This window comes from Eucyclogobius newberryi, unplaced genomic scaffold (genome assembly GCF_026437365.1).
Source record: "Eucyclogobius newberryi isolate DKJ021-1_F unplaced genomic scaffold, fEucNew1.0.hap1 SCAF_12, whole genome shotgun sequence".
NCBI classification, from domain to species: domain Eukaryota; kingdom Metazoa; phylum Chordata; class Actinopteri; order Gobiiformes; family Gobiidae; genus Eucyclogobius; species Eucyclogobius newberryi.
In genome coordinates, this window is record NW_027315746.1 from 15185804 (window position 1) to 15201452 (window position 15649).

At 37.5% G+C, this 15649-nt stretch overlaps 1 protein-coding gene across 1 annotated transcript in view; it reads right to left on the reverse strand.

Moving 5' to 3' along the window:
- Positions 1-15649, reverse strand: part of brinp2 (bone morphogenetic protein/retinoic acid inducible neural-specific 2) — a 196166-nt gene that overhangs the window by 75925 nt on the left and 104592 nt on the right. The window lies entirely within an intron of this gene.

The following is a 15649-nucleotide window of genomic DNA, read 5'->3' on the forward strand; positions in this document are numbered from 1 at the left end:
AAGGTTGACTTTTTACTTCCTTCTTACCATGGAGAGGAGCTCAATCCAATTTAATATAGTTAGCTTTACCGCGGCATCCTGAATCTGACACATCAGTCGACTGCTTTACTTCCCAGCGTGGCGTATCTGGGTTGACTGTCTCTGTCAGCTATTTTTAAAATTTGTCACACTTCACAAAAACCTGTTGCCTTATGCAAGCAAAATAAATTCAACATATACGTCAGTGGCATTCTCCCAAAGTGACGTTAGTGCCACTGACAGGAACTATTTTGAATTTAGGCTTATGATGAAGAAAATAAGAACATTTTAAATATCAATGACGAGTGGAACCACGCTCTCAATGATGCAGTGAATTGGCAATGTCCACTAAAGACGCCTACACGGCACTAGGGATGGATTATATACTGGTGTTAATACTGATTTTGTTTTTTCAATATCAGTACAATATTGAATTGAGTCCTTGTGAACAATGGGCACTTTGACATGGTTAGCAACAGAATTATTTCCAAACTTATTTTGTGGTTTTCCACTGGGATTTATACATATTTTCCCATTCTTCCTCAGTGAAAAAAAACAAACAAACTCCTTTTTGAATTCATTTTTTAATATAATTAGTGGTCGTCCAAATTCCTACTACTTTTGTATAGTTTAAATATTATTACCCTTGAATGTTATGATTTGTTTTAAGCCTTAATAATGACTTCAGTCAGCGAGTGGTTATTGTTATATATGTGATTATGTTTTACAGTCTGGTGAAAATTGTTGATACGTTTTGTGATCCAGACCTTGAATCTCAGATCCGTGCGTAATTTTTATCATAAGCCAACCAATTTAAGATTGTGGCATCTTAAAGGTGGAATGGACGATTTTTTTCAGCAAATTTTTTATCATATTTCCTCGTGGCGTGGATGAATCATTTGTCCTGCCACGTATCAATCATAAAACGCACCTACTGCTCACCTGCAGCCGTGTGCGGTTCGTCCCCACGTTTCCGCGTGCCTAAGCGCATGGATCTATCATAATATAGTTCCCTCAGTGTACGGGGCAAAATGAAGACGGAGAAAGACAGTTCGAGCTGACGCAGAAGTGGACAGAAATCTACGGGAGACGAGAGATGCGATGCGCTCCGTCGCGCTAATAAACAAACGCACGTGTGTGTTGTATCAGTCCGCACGGGGGAGTGGCATGCGCACTTCCGCCTGCGTTCTCAAATCGCCGAAAAATCGTCCATTATTAGAAACATACAATAAAGTCAGATGCCAACACAAATGGATCACGTAACAATCATCAGTCTTTTCAAAGCAACAGAAATGTCCTATTGTTTACCATTACTTGAACTCACATTGATGGATCCATCTCTTGTAGCTGTTCATTTCTTTGTGTTTTGGATTTTTGTGAAGAGCCATGCCTTAGTTGTCTCTTCTTGAATTCCTCACAGACGTGGTGAAACTTTGCACGTTGTGGAAACATTTTGAATGGTATGCCTTATGCAAGAAACGCTTTCTTGCCTTTGTACTGGTGGTCTCCTTTACAGCCTTCATGACACGCTCCTCCTCACATTGGTTAAGAAACAGCATTATCAGACCCCATGGCCTCACCCACCAGGACTCCCATGAGTCTGAGATTTGTTTCTGCGGGACCTGGACTCAAAATACATAATCTTTTCATAGTCTTGCTCTCCACGAGGAGTTTAACCACCTCGGTCTGGGATATGCTGCTCCGCCTCAGCGACACGCCTCCTCCTCCCTCCTTCAGGTCCAGTATATGTGCTTTAACTCTATCAAGCCCTGACCCCAGCTCTCAATGACACCATGTCATGCTGCATTTCACATAACACAAGGGCCATCTGCAGTAAAGTGATGTCATCTCTTCTGTCAGCCGGAGCTCTGCTGTATAGTGGCCCTCGGGAGCCGTGCGTTTTTGGGGAAGTGTGTTTTTCGCTGAGGTTATAGTCCTTCAGTTCTGACTGTTTAGCTCTCAAAGCCTCACTTGCTTTTTCCGTGTTTACTCATCTCTCATCGCGTCATCTCCAGCGTCTTTCTCCGTGGTTTGTGGGTGAAAAGGAGATTCTAAAGGCAAATATCGGCAGCATGGCATAGTAGTGCAACTAGTCAGTTTGTGCCATACCCGCAACTTAAATTTCCATTAGGCAATTATTAGTTAAGACATAATCCATTCATGTGCACATTAACCTATGTTATAAATCATGCATGAGCAATAATAATTATGTAAATATTACGTAACAACTCACATACTTTCATTTAACTACAATTAGGATATCACCGGTCAACAAAGCCTTTCCCAACAGTGCAAGACCATCTGATAAACACTGAATATTATGTCCTCATCTCATTAAAAAAATCATACCTGACAAAACAACAGTAGAAACTCAAGCATCTTGTGTGAAAAGCATCTTGCTGAATATCGCACCTACTGTATTTTCCAAAATATATTCTTTCCACCAAAGGTTCTGTCAGTTCTGCAAGTCTGAGTGATGAAATAAGTCAGAGATGGAGAAGTAACGCATCAAGTTTATTTTGGGGGAATCAAAGTAACTGTGTACACATTTGAAACGGAGCAGAGCGAGAGAACCCAGAGGAGGTGATGCATTGACGATATTCTCCAACACAACCACATACCCGAGTTAGTCATAGTCCTATCTTACAAATCAACAAGCCAAATGCACCTTTCTCCTGTTATGTGTCTGTGCTATTTATATAACATGTGCGTGTGGGTGTGCTCGGAGGCTGTGTTGCTCTAATTCTGTTCATAAAACTTTTTCACACAAAAATACTACTTTTGCAACTATTCATTTTTGAGTTTCAAATGAGAACTAAAATATGTTTTCCTAAAATATGTTTAAAGGTTCAAAAGGATTTACTAAAATTATTGTAATGTAAATTCTTAGACCAAGAATGTACTTAGATGGCTGATATTTATTAGTTTGAGTTCCACGTCTTCTCGTCATTACACTTCTGATATCAACGCCATAGGAAAGTGCACTATTCATTGCCCTATGGAAAAGGGAAGATTGATGTATTGCAAAGTTATAAAGTTTAAATTATGACTGGGGAGTGATTAATCACATGTGCGAAATAGTCAATAAGGATTATATTGAGGCTTTTATCCATTGCCAATTTGACTTAAATTGGATTTCCATTGTATCTGAGAAAATAACAGGCTCAGTATCAGTTTTTGCCAATATCTATATAATATTCAAATTAGACAGTTTTAGGATAGGAATGTTCTTTAAACTTTTGAGGCTCAACATTTATTTTATCATTTTAAATCAAAAGTCTCCTTCGGCTGTGGCAAGTCCTGGTTTAGTCCTGATTCAGCCCTGGTAACAGTAGTTCTGGTGCAGTACTAGTTCAAACCAGCTCACTGCTTACTAAATACATTGTGGCAAGTAAAACATCTTTGTTTAGATCGTTTTCAACCTGAACATCACTGACACATGCAGAAAACACGCATTGCATTGCTGCTGATCAATCGCTTATTTTCCGTGCACATATTTAATGATCAGTAGCATTGCTCTCGGTTTGAAGTCTATTGCAGGCCTGCGGGTCTTTGTGGTTTTTGACTGACACATGTTTTTTGGCCGGTAGGTTATATTAGACAGGGCAGTATAGCATGACATAATGGACAGATGAAAGGAAATTCCAGCACCACATGGAGAGTGAATTTGATCATGTTAAAGCATTCTTTTTTTCTGAAGTTTGAGAGTAGACACGTTTAATGCCATACTGTGGAACATTCCAGACAGAGCAAACCAGTAAAACCAGTAAAGTTTGTGGTTAGGTGTTACGGTGCAACTTTAAATTTAACCTTACTTCTCTCAGCATTCTAAAAGAGCATTACATCTTTTATCTTGCCTATAGACAAATTAATCATCAATATGGCCTATTTTGTGTTGGGTTTTTTAATTGTTAATTCTCTTACCAACCTACACTACCATCTCAAACAATAGAAACAGAAACTTGAATTTACAATATAATATATTTGAACATTATAACCTTTACAAAGAATACAGCTTTGCCCACAATGCATTTCCTTATAGACTTTATGTTATGAAATAATAGAAACATTTTATTATTTATCTATACAGAGACAATTAGCTCAATAGGCAGTATACTCTTGTCAACCGGTACTTGTGAAATACGAGCTATACAATCTACATGGACTGGACAGGCAATATAGCATCACTTACCATCCAATTCCCCTCGGCTACAGGGTGAAGATTTTCTGCTAACCCTGAGAAACCAAGCTCCACTCACTTCGACAGTTATTAAGATCTGGCATTACAGTTCTCCGTAAGTATGCACCCAAGTCGGAATTAGTTCCAATCCAGTCACTCCTGCATAATGCTCCAATGCGCCGCCATGTTCAATAAACTGTGAGCAAACAGATGATGTCTCCTGTAGCGCTCAGTAATTGCATTACTTAAAACATTTGTATATTTGAAATAGAGGCAGTTATTGACAGTGAAATATTGTTGTTTGTTTCTAATAAACATAAAACAACTTCTGACAAAATGAGATTTCAGAATCTTTCGCTTTATCTAGGGTATTACACCCCTAATGTGCCTCATTCACTGCATTGCGGAGCTTTCTTAATCTTGCTACTAAAAAGTCGAGGACCTCACCCTTTGTCAAAATACATTTATCTAATTTATTACTCTCATTGCACATTGTATATAGGGGTTTTATTTGATTGGCTGTGCTTGTAAACTGCCACGTATTAGATTATCTGTTAAATGACTTGTCATAATTTTTTTATGTAACTGCATTAAGGCTCTCCATTAGTATCTCATTACTTTCGGGTTGTAGAGGAGCTCTTGTGTGCCAACAAATGCACCTTGTAGTGTCCTCCAAACCTCTCAAAAGTGTGTCCTGTGCCACTTTGTTGGTTTCATTAGTTAATTTGCCAGTCCGCCCTGTGCGAAACATTAGGCCCACTTCCAAACTACACAATGGGCAACACTAACTGCAGCCAGAGCACAGTCTGCCCTTACACCTACACTGCTCTGAATACGTCGTAAATTTACTCTAATCCAGGTCGTGTTATCACAAACCAATGCAATACAGAATTGGTTTCAATCATGGTCCAGGTATTTTCTAAACTTTCACACAAAGTTCTATCTCAGAAAATACATTTAGGACTAAAGCAGGACTTAACCTAAGGTCTAAAGCAGGAGCAATGATCCAAACTGCAGAATAAAGAATGGTGTTTCCATTTTTTGTGACTATGTAAATTAATTTGTAGAAAATGCATACATTCGATAACATAGGCTTTCAGCTAATAAGGATCCTATATGTTCACAAACAAGTTATTATACCATATGCCCAAAGAACAAATTCCTTTCATCTTCCTCTGCATTCTGTAAGTTGGATTTGCACACCATTTGCCACTGGAAAAATGCTCTCTCAATCCTCTTCTATTTCTCTTCCTCTCACTCTTGCTCCTTCTTTCTTTCTCACCCCTTTCTCCTCCTCGTCTCTCTCTCTCCTCCTCTCTCTCCTTCTGTAGGCAGCGTGTGGGTCTGCGGTCATTGTTGTTGCAGCAGCTTTTATCAGGTATTTCACAACAGCAGCTAAGCACACCATTTGGCTGAGGTTATCTGCCGAGCACAGTTTATTCCTCTGACAGATTTGAGCAAGGATCAGAGCAGTGAGGGCTCAACGTCAACAAAGCAAACATAATGCAACAAAGTCACATCTCAGCAGAAAGTGGAGACCAGCCACAATCTGGAGGAATTTGAATTAGGCTGCTTAAAATGTGGTAAATAGAAGATTTATATTATTTGTTGTGAGCATATAAATAACAACCATGTGTCTGTGTTGTTTGGAAACAAAAAAATATAGTTTTTTATTTGCTGTCCCGTTCAAATAAATGTGATGTGTCCAGGTAAGTACCAGGCGGCATGCACATGGATTCTACATCCCTCCTGGAAGGGTCTATAGTGTCAAACTCCACTCCATCTCCATGGAAACAAGCAGGGGACACTTCTAGACCAACTTACAGGTCAGATATGTGGAGAGGCAAGTCCTCTCTTAAAAAGAATGATTGGATATATAAATAATTAAATACATTCAAGATAGATAACTTGTTGCCATACGGTGGAATATTCCAGAAAAGTTAAATGGAGCACCTTTAAAGTTTGCCTGTTTACATCTAGTCAATTGAATGTCATTTATATGGGAAAAGTGTGGAGGAAAAATCATATATTTGATGAGAATTTAGCTGGAAAATGTTTTCTCATATTACTATGTCAAAGTGCTCACTATTCACAAGGAAAGGTTACCTGCTGGGAAAAACTGGTACCATTACCATGTGTTTTGGGATTTTCTTGTGGCTTAGAAATATTGGAATATTAACAAAGGGCAACAGATTTCAGAAGTATGTAATTAGGCCTCAAAACTCCTGTCATGATCACTGTCAATGGATACTTTTGGAACACACTTTTAGAGGCTGCAAACAAACTGCATCAACTATCAAAAACTGGACTGACACCTTTTTTCATATGCTTTTCTCTCTCTGTTCTTGTTCTTAAACATATATTTATATGAGTACATTTTGAATGACAGCACAAAATATGTTTGAAACATTCAAAAACCTTGGCTGGGCCAGAGCACTCTAATTTGAAAATAACATTTTCCCCAGTTTACTTTTGAAAAGGCACAAAGGGCATCTTTATCTGTTTAGCTTGAGGAATGAAACCTTAAAGTTAGGTATAAGTTAACTTTGTGGCAAAATGAAATACAAAACCTTATTTAAAGTTCCATCAGATACTAGTGTAAGACAAAACTTTAGAACTCAATTTCTTTAGTGGTAATGAGTTGGGTACACTACAACAATAGCTATAATATTATAGCCCTGCGTCTTTGAAGCAAGTGTTTTCATGTCATTATCAGCTTTAAGATGGACGACGCCTACTATGTGTCAACAGCAGTTATAATCTTTTCTCACAACCAATTATGTTATAACTAATAATGTCATTAATGTGTCATTCATTTCCAACCAAGATATATAAGATATATTACCGTGCAGTATGCATAAAATAAGCCGGTGAATGAAAGGAAACTGGACTGACCATTTCAAAGATGACAATAATAGGCCGGGTAAAGACTATCCTAAATCTTCTGTATCAAAGACAAAGTCTGACTGCGCTGGCCCCAATCAGCCTCCGTCTGTCACACACAGACTTCAAACATTTGATCATACAAGAAAAAGACATGGTCAATTGTTTCGCCATCATTAAATGTCATTGTCTGCTCCACCTTCCAGTTGTTCGTGTTATTTGGAGGTTTTCCAAGCAAAAGTTGAATTTGTTATCAGTCTAGACTTTCTATATACTAGGTATATACTTTGTACATAAACATGTATGTATTTATTTAAGAATTGTTCCACATTGACCTCTGTAAGAAAATGCAAAGCTTATAGCACAGGCTATATGGGCATCCACATATATTCCCAGTTATTGCTAGTTTTACTTATAAAGATGTGACCTTTATTTAAACAGAAAAGTTCCAGTGAGATTAACAATCTCTTTTTCAATGGCGCCCTGGCCCAAATGGCACGACAGATCAGTCATAACATATATATATGTTATATATATATATATATATATATATATATATATATATATATATATATATATATATATATATATATATATATATATATATATATATATATATATATATATATATATATATATATATATATATATATATATATATATATATATATCTTTAGACAATCACAAGAACCTGTTATCTAAAAACAGAAACCTTTCAGCATTAATTCAAATTAATCAATACGTGCAGTAGTTCTCAAAAAGTACTACCAGATAAAACCAGGTCTAACACATTCTATAAACTACAGCTAAACCAGGTCTACATAGGACTACGCAATTGGTTTAACTATTTCTAACAAACTAACTAACTCAATGCAGGACAAAAATGTAGATTACATTGACTCTAGTAAATATCTTAACAAAATCCTTCATTTTCATCTACATTTTATCAATTGAATTTACCAAAATACACATTCCTCTCTCTTCTCTATCTGGTCTTATACTCCCATTCTCTCTCTCTCAACTCTTTGACTTGATGTGTGTCACTGGCCATTGTATGTGTTTATTGTACAGGTTAAATCAAACTAAAAACGCTATTGTATAAATGAAAATGCATTAATAAACGTTATCGAGAACAGCCAATTTCAATACCTAATGCAGGCCATAATATAGAATGCTCAGCTAGATTAAAAAATAAAAAGCTTATCCAGTCACTGCCATTCTATTTACTCGGCACTTTCAATAATATCCAAGTTGCTCAGCTTTGAACTTTAATCCCATGACTTGACAAAATGTGTTGGTCCAAACTATAAAGCAAAAGGCATGAACCAGACCATTTAAAACCATTAACACAAATGGATAGAATGAATGAAAGTGAGATGCTGCACAACAATCAAGGACCGATTTCATCCACCTTTTCAGTAAAAATTCAAGCACTTTTCAAGTAGATTCAAAGTATACTTGCAAGTTTGTCCAGCATTTTTACTACACTGTTCCAGACAAGATGTTGTTTATTATTGAAGAACTGATTTGTAACATCATAATAAGAATCCAAATGCACATTTTCATACTAATTAAGGTGTGTGCTTTGCGGGGGTCTGGTCATTTTAATGTGTCCCAGTTGGTTTATTTATTAAACACAAATTCATGGTGGCACTCGTCCACAGGTCACTCGTTCACAGGTCACTCGTCCACAGGTCACTCGTCCCGCAAAGGCAAAAAGCTTTGCCCAGTTGCTGAACTATTGTGGTGACACAAAGACACTTGTATCTGTCGACCGTAGTAAACTTGCACCACGCTGTCTTCATGCTGTGGAAGAGATCTGTTTGGGAGCGAGCTCGGGCAGGCCATACGCTGGATTATTGTTCACATTTTTGTAACATTTAGAAAGTGATATTCATGTTAATTGAATGTTCAAAAACATGTAAACTTTTAGAGTTGTAAATAATGCTTTTTGTGTGTGCACATGGACAGAGAAGTGCAGGGACAGAGTGAGAGAACAAAGTGATGAAGAGACGACACAGAACCTTTTCTAATGAAGATGAATTATGACATGAGTGTGATGTTACTTCACACATTACTTGCTTTGATTTGGATATTCTCCTCTCACATTTTACCCTGTGAGCAAGCTCTCAAAGTCAGCTCCCACTTTACAGCGGCAACCACCAGTGTTGTGAGGAACTGGTGAGAGGAAAAGGGCTGGCCCCACTCAAGTAGTTCATTCGAGGCTACTCGAGATCCTCTCTCTAGAATTAACGCTGCAGAACACATGCATAAATCAGTTTGAAGGGCCGCGCATAATGTTAAAACACTAGCACAAAGCAGTCGTATCTGCCGTTCTAAAGTACTTCAATACAGCCGGCCGCTGTGTCGTGAGTTTGAATCCCGGCTCTGACAATTTACTGCATGTCCTCCCTTCTCCCTCATCTCCATTTCATGCACAGCTGTCCTGTCTAATAAAGCCTACGAGCCAAAAAAACATAATACAATTCAAGCATTTTCATGGATTTCAAGCGCCTGTACAAACCCTGCAGAGAGTCTTGTCTGCAGAATAATCTGGGCTCTGTGCCGGCCTCAGGTTTTTGATTAGCAACAGTAAATTGGAAATTGTTTGTTAATTGCATCCAAGCATATGTATGAAATACGCTGGGAGAATGACGTGCGGTTCAGGAGAATGAAACTAAATATGTGGTTCAGTACAATTTCATTGTTTCGAATCAAATAGGTTAGAAAAGAATATCTTCTGCTATGCATTACGGCTTGTGCTTGAGGATATCGTCATAGTGAGGCAGCGTTGAATGAAAAACACCATCAGATTACTTTCCTAATAGACAGTGTTGTATGGACCGGCATTTATTAATGACACACCAAATAGAAGGACGACACATAAATTACAGTGTGGCTCCGTGCATTACCCGAGCGGCCTCCTGTCATACTGTTAAATACTATATGTCTATGATCCTCAGAGTTAATATCCATAAATCACATAAATCGACTTGGGGATGTTGAGTCATGAAGACACACTGCTCCTCCTCACCACACTCTATTTCCTGCCATACGTCTACACTGTCCCAAATTTGTCCCCACTTTGTTCTGTTTAAACTTCAATAGGCTGTTACTGTCTAATTCATGTTGTCATAGGCTCCTTCTCTGATGACAATCACTGATCAGCGGGGTCTTTATTTGACTAATTAGCTTCAGTTATTTTGCCCCAGGATTCCACAGTGGGAGGCCTCGGCTAACAAAGATTGCGATTAGACCCAAACTGCACTACATTTTGTTTTTGCCCAAAAAATCCCGACAATATATTTGCATTTCGTGAAAATTAACATATTTGTAAAGTTTGTAATGACTAGTTTCCGTTGCCCGCACAGTTCTTATACACACAGCTACCTGCTTAACACTGCTCTCAGCAATAGGTTAATAACATTCTCTTTCAATTACTAAGATGATAATCTTTATATTACTTTCAAGAGTGGAAAATCAAATTATCCAACACAGCAGGATAACACCAACAAAAAAACATGTTTGGTTCGACAGAGCAGATTCAAGGCAGCGACCTGCTTTCAATTTCAAAAGATTATCAGCCGAATTGCCAATTACATATTACACCAAATTATTGCTACAGAACAGATTGAGGGGGAGGGGGTGGTGGGGAGGGGGAGGGGGGAAGGGGACAACAAAACAACTCTACTGAGCCTAATCAACGAAACTGAAACCGAGCACTATTTTCTGTTCACATTTTAAATCATGAGCCTGAAGCCAATCCAATGCCACAGCTCAATCTTAGTATGATTAGGAAAACGAACTTGTCTACAACGGCAAATGGCTTAAATTAAGGGTGGACTGTGTTCTTGCTCGGCACCACATCGATATGTCACGAGTCAGGCCCTTTTTCATATTCGCCCGCTCGCTCAGCTCTGGGTCATTATTTCTCACAATCATTTCTATACAGACTAATATAGCAGTCATTACCGCCCTCCCCATGATCTTCAGGTTAATTCAGCACTTCGGCCCCAATTTCCCCTTTTCCCTTCGCTCTTTTGTATTCACCAATCTGAAATGTAGCAGAGAAGAATGGATTTCAAGTCTAATGTATATGAGATGTTATCGTTAACCTGGAGGGTTCTATTTCCAGGGTGACAAGCAGTTGACGCCATGAGGCCAAGGTAATACAGGTAAGATCTGTGGAGAAGTTACACCGCTCCCAGTGGGAATGCATGTTTTATATGCAAGGAAACTGTCTGTAATTGAATAAATGCCAAAAAATACATGTTTAATGCCATGTATTGGAACATTCTAAATAAAGAAATAACATCTCCATGGAGACGAGCAGGAGCCGTACACCACACTCAAAAAGGTACAAAGTGCACCTTTAAGTAAATTTAAGGTTTACAAGATTTCTGTTCCTTCCAGTTGATCATTGTTATCATTTTTGCAGAGACTTTTTTTTATTCCACACATATTTCATGGTTAGTGCTAAGTTAGGACTGCAGAATAGTCCAAATTAATACTTGTATCTTTATTTTCTTGAAGGGTACAACCCTTCAAGAAAATAAAGATACAATTATTCATATATTTAAAGGCCTTTAGTTTAGGTTGATGGACTCTTAGTTGACCAAACATTTTTATTATCGGGATTATGAAGATTTATATGAACTACAATAGATCGTTTAGTCGTTTTATCGTTATAAATACACTGTTTACAATGGGGGTTTTTATGTAATTGTGATGTTAATGCACTTTGGGCCAGATGCGTGGTCTGACCATCCAGAAGTTTTATTTTTTTTTTATTAATGGTGATAAAACTAGATAAAACCTTACAAAAAAAGATGGCATCATTCCTATAAGTTTGTGGGGCAAAGTTTGCAAGTTCTCCCAAACTAATCCTCTAATTTGGTACTTTTGCTCTACAGCCACAGTACCTCAATTACAATTCTATAACTACGTACATAAAAGTATTTCGCTTTGACGTTGATAAAAGTTCCCCACAACTTTCCCTTGTAAATAACATAATCCCATAGACTCTTATGGTCTATCTGAAACGCTAAGTTTACATGCCATTGTACACAGAGCTGTTCATCTCTGTGACTTGGCAGTTTGGGCCACAGCTCCATCTGTTGGGCCTAGCACCAAACAGGAGTAACAAGAATCACGTTAGAGAGAATCACTTCTAAACGGATTTAAAAAAATTGTGAGGAGTTAAAAATCAGGAATATTTCACACTTATAATGGCATAATAACAGGCTGTGAACTCTTGATAAGTGGTGTCAAAGTGAAACCTGGTTCACGCCGGATTAATATGTGTAGCACTCTGAATTGAGTTCTACACTAAAACACTAGTTGTTTTGTTCTATGCCACATAAGGTTAATAAGGTAAATAAATAAACAAACTTTTATTTGTTGAGAAATGTTGCACATATTTGTATAAAGACATGTCCGTTCTCGTTCATATTGCTTCTATCTTATCCAATTAAACATCTATTTTCTATTTGATGAATACAAAATAATAATAATTAAGAAAACTTATTTTTCAGACTTTTAACTCAGTTGCTCAGAGTTGCGATATCGGTCCATTGATATTTGTGTGTCTGATGTAGAATTGCAGATCAACTATAAAGAGAAAATATTTCATTCTGAACAGTTAATTATGTTTCTTTAATGTGTGAAACTTAAACAGTGACACATTCTTTCACTTTCAGAATATCAGATCACTTTGAAGGACTAATCAAACAGTGCAACTCTCAAAGCTTTCTTTTGGCTAATTTTGGTCCTCGCAATGACTAATTTGAGCTTGTTTATTTTAATGTGAATTCCACTGACGTTTCTGTCCATTACAGACGCTGTAAAAAAGTATTTTAATCATTCACATAAAACACTCAAATGACAGCGATCTGGACGAAGAATACTTTGTTCTACACTGTATGATATCAATGTGTGGATAGTGTGGATTCTAATTTAGAATTTCTGTCTATACAACTACCTTTCATGTAGTATTGTAAGTTAAGGTTTAATCATCGTAGTAGTAGTAGTAGTAGTAGTAGTAGTAGTAGTAGTAGTAGTAGTAGTAGTAGTAGTAGTAGTAGTAGTAGTAGTAGTAGTAGTAGTAGTAGTAGTAGTAGTAGTAGTAGTAGTAGTAGTAGTAGTAGTAGTAGTAGTAGTAGTAGTAGTAGTAGTAGTAGTAGTAGTAGTAGTAGTAAAAAATAAGAGTATTAATATTAGAAAAATGATCACTGTTAATAATGTGCTTGTGCATTCAGTCATTCACTGTTTTTTCTGGTCTTGTTTGGGTTTTTCATTTCCAGATGATGCTCATGTTCATTGTTCTATATAAACTTGCTCATTTTAACCTATAATCACAGTAAAACAAGACAAGTTAATTGGACAAAAGCAGAGTCCAGACACCACGACCAAGACCCCTGACAGTTCCCAGCTTGTTTGAGGATGTAGTGTCTGATGTAACTGGTGGGGTGATGAGATTAAAGGATTTGAGGGATTAGCGTTAGCCCAGGAAATTTGAAGCTAACATGTATTCCCATTTGCATTAGGTCTTATTAAAAGCTAATGAGGTCGGCCAATTTGAGCCCTTCTCTGTGGAAAGTTAATGCAGACCCAAGCCTGACGTGCTTATTTTCTTATGGAGGCATTAGTCGGGTCACAGGGGTGCAAAAGGGTGAAAAATACATGGTCATATAGCTAGTTTCAATATCAAAAAATCCACTAGCAAAAAAACAAACAAACAACAATGTAAAAGAAAGACAAAATAATTTATATCGATCTGGGGGAATCTAAGGACATGTTTGGGGACAGGAGACCATGTTTAAGGTGGTTCTCTGCCGCCCGCCCTGTTACAGCTGTGAAGTACCTGATGTGCATTTGACTGCTTTGACCAGGGTTTGAGGAGGTCATTGTAAACAGAGGGTAAATTGCATCTTAGTTTACTCTTTCAGTTCAAAGAAGGATTTTCCGAGAAAACCCAAAACTAATCTAGAAAGTAAACAAGTGTAGGGCAAGTAAACAAGCGCAGCGCCTCAGCCCAGTACCTTGAGATTGAAAATGGCTTTCGCATGGCAGCCAAAACGTCTCAATTTCTAAATCATATCATGATGTCCACATAACTCCTTAAAATCTTTTCTACCATAATGTTTGCTACTAATGTCTTCCTTAGCAAGGCTACATTTTTAAAAGCGTCACAGTTCAAGAAATACACTAAAATATAGCTCAGTGTCATGCTTTAGTCAGGAATATCAATGTCCTCAAACTCTTGGAAATATGTCCTTGGTAAATGTACTCACATAACATGTATTGATTTATTTGAATGAAATGCGCTTCTGTACATCCCCAAACATAGAGAAAACCTCTCCAACAAAATCTAACACGAGTCACTGTTGAATTCAAGTGTCTCACAGGAACAGAATCTGTGTCCTCTTTGGATCCATCAGTCTCACCGTCCTCCAGAAAAAAATACTTTGTCGTTATCTGTCCCACTTCTCCTGTCACTTCACACCTCTCCTCTCTTCCTGTGTATACAAGTGATACAAGCAGCCATTTTGGAAGGAAACGTGAAAACAAACGCAAGGGGAATAAATAAAATACGTAAGAACTGTCAGCCATATGCACACACAAGATGTACTTTCCCGACCTTAGATACTGAACTAGTGGATCAATACAAACACTTATACTAAGACGGTAAACGATGATTGTCTTATTTACTGCAGATTGCACTGTGTGTTGTTTGAAAGTCCTTCTTCGGAAACCAAGAGCAGGAGAAGATAATTAGCTGGATGGGATTTCAAAAGCTGTCCACACTTCTGGCAGTACAAACAGCATTGACAGCTTCCAAGACAGTCTATTTTTAAGCTGTTCATAAAAGGACAGAGGAGAAAAATACTGCACTGCATTATCCGATAATGTATATATAAGAAATCTATATATTTATTTTTGTTACAATGGGCATAGAAAATTGGTTTCTGAGGGCTTATAATGTAGTTTTAGACTGTTTCTCATTTAATTTAAAGTTCTATTTTTTATTAACCTTTATTTAACCAGGTAAGAACCCATTGAGATCGAGACCTCTATTTAAAGATTGACCTGGGGCAAAGTAAAGACAAACAGCACACGCATTTTAAAACATTACACAATTAAAGTGCAAGAAAAAGCACTGATTCACTCTCTTTGTCTTTTAAAATCGAACACAAACTGCTAATTGAGACCATTTCACACAATCTCCACTCCGACTGTAAGGAGTTCTGATGTCTTTCCCTAGTCTCATCCCCACTTCACACTATACCGTCTAATAGAGTCTAATAAAGCCTACCAGACAAAAAAATAAAAATTAATAGGGAGAATTGCTATTAATTTTAAGTGAGTACGTTTCTAGGCAAAGTTATACTCCTCCAGTTTGAAGCTCCCAGCCCATTTGCACTTTCCAAATGTTTCTGTCACTAAGGTCTTCATTAAGGGTCAGCGTTTTTAAAGGTCAAGTGTAACAATCTCTAACAGGTCCAGAGGGACATTATCAGGGCAGAGTAGACCAACACCAAATTACTTCACGTTTACAGTTTGCATTAT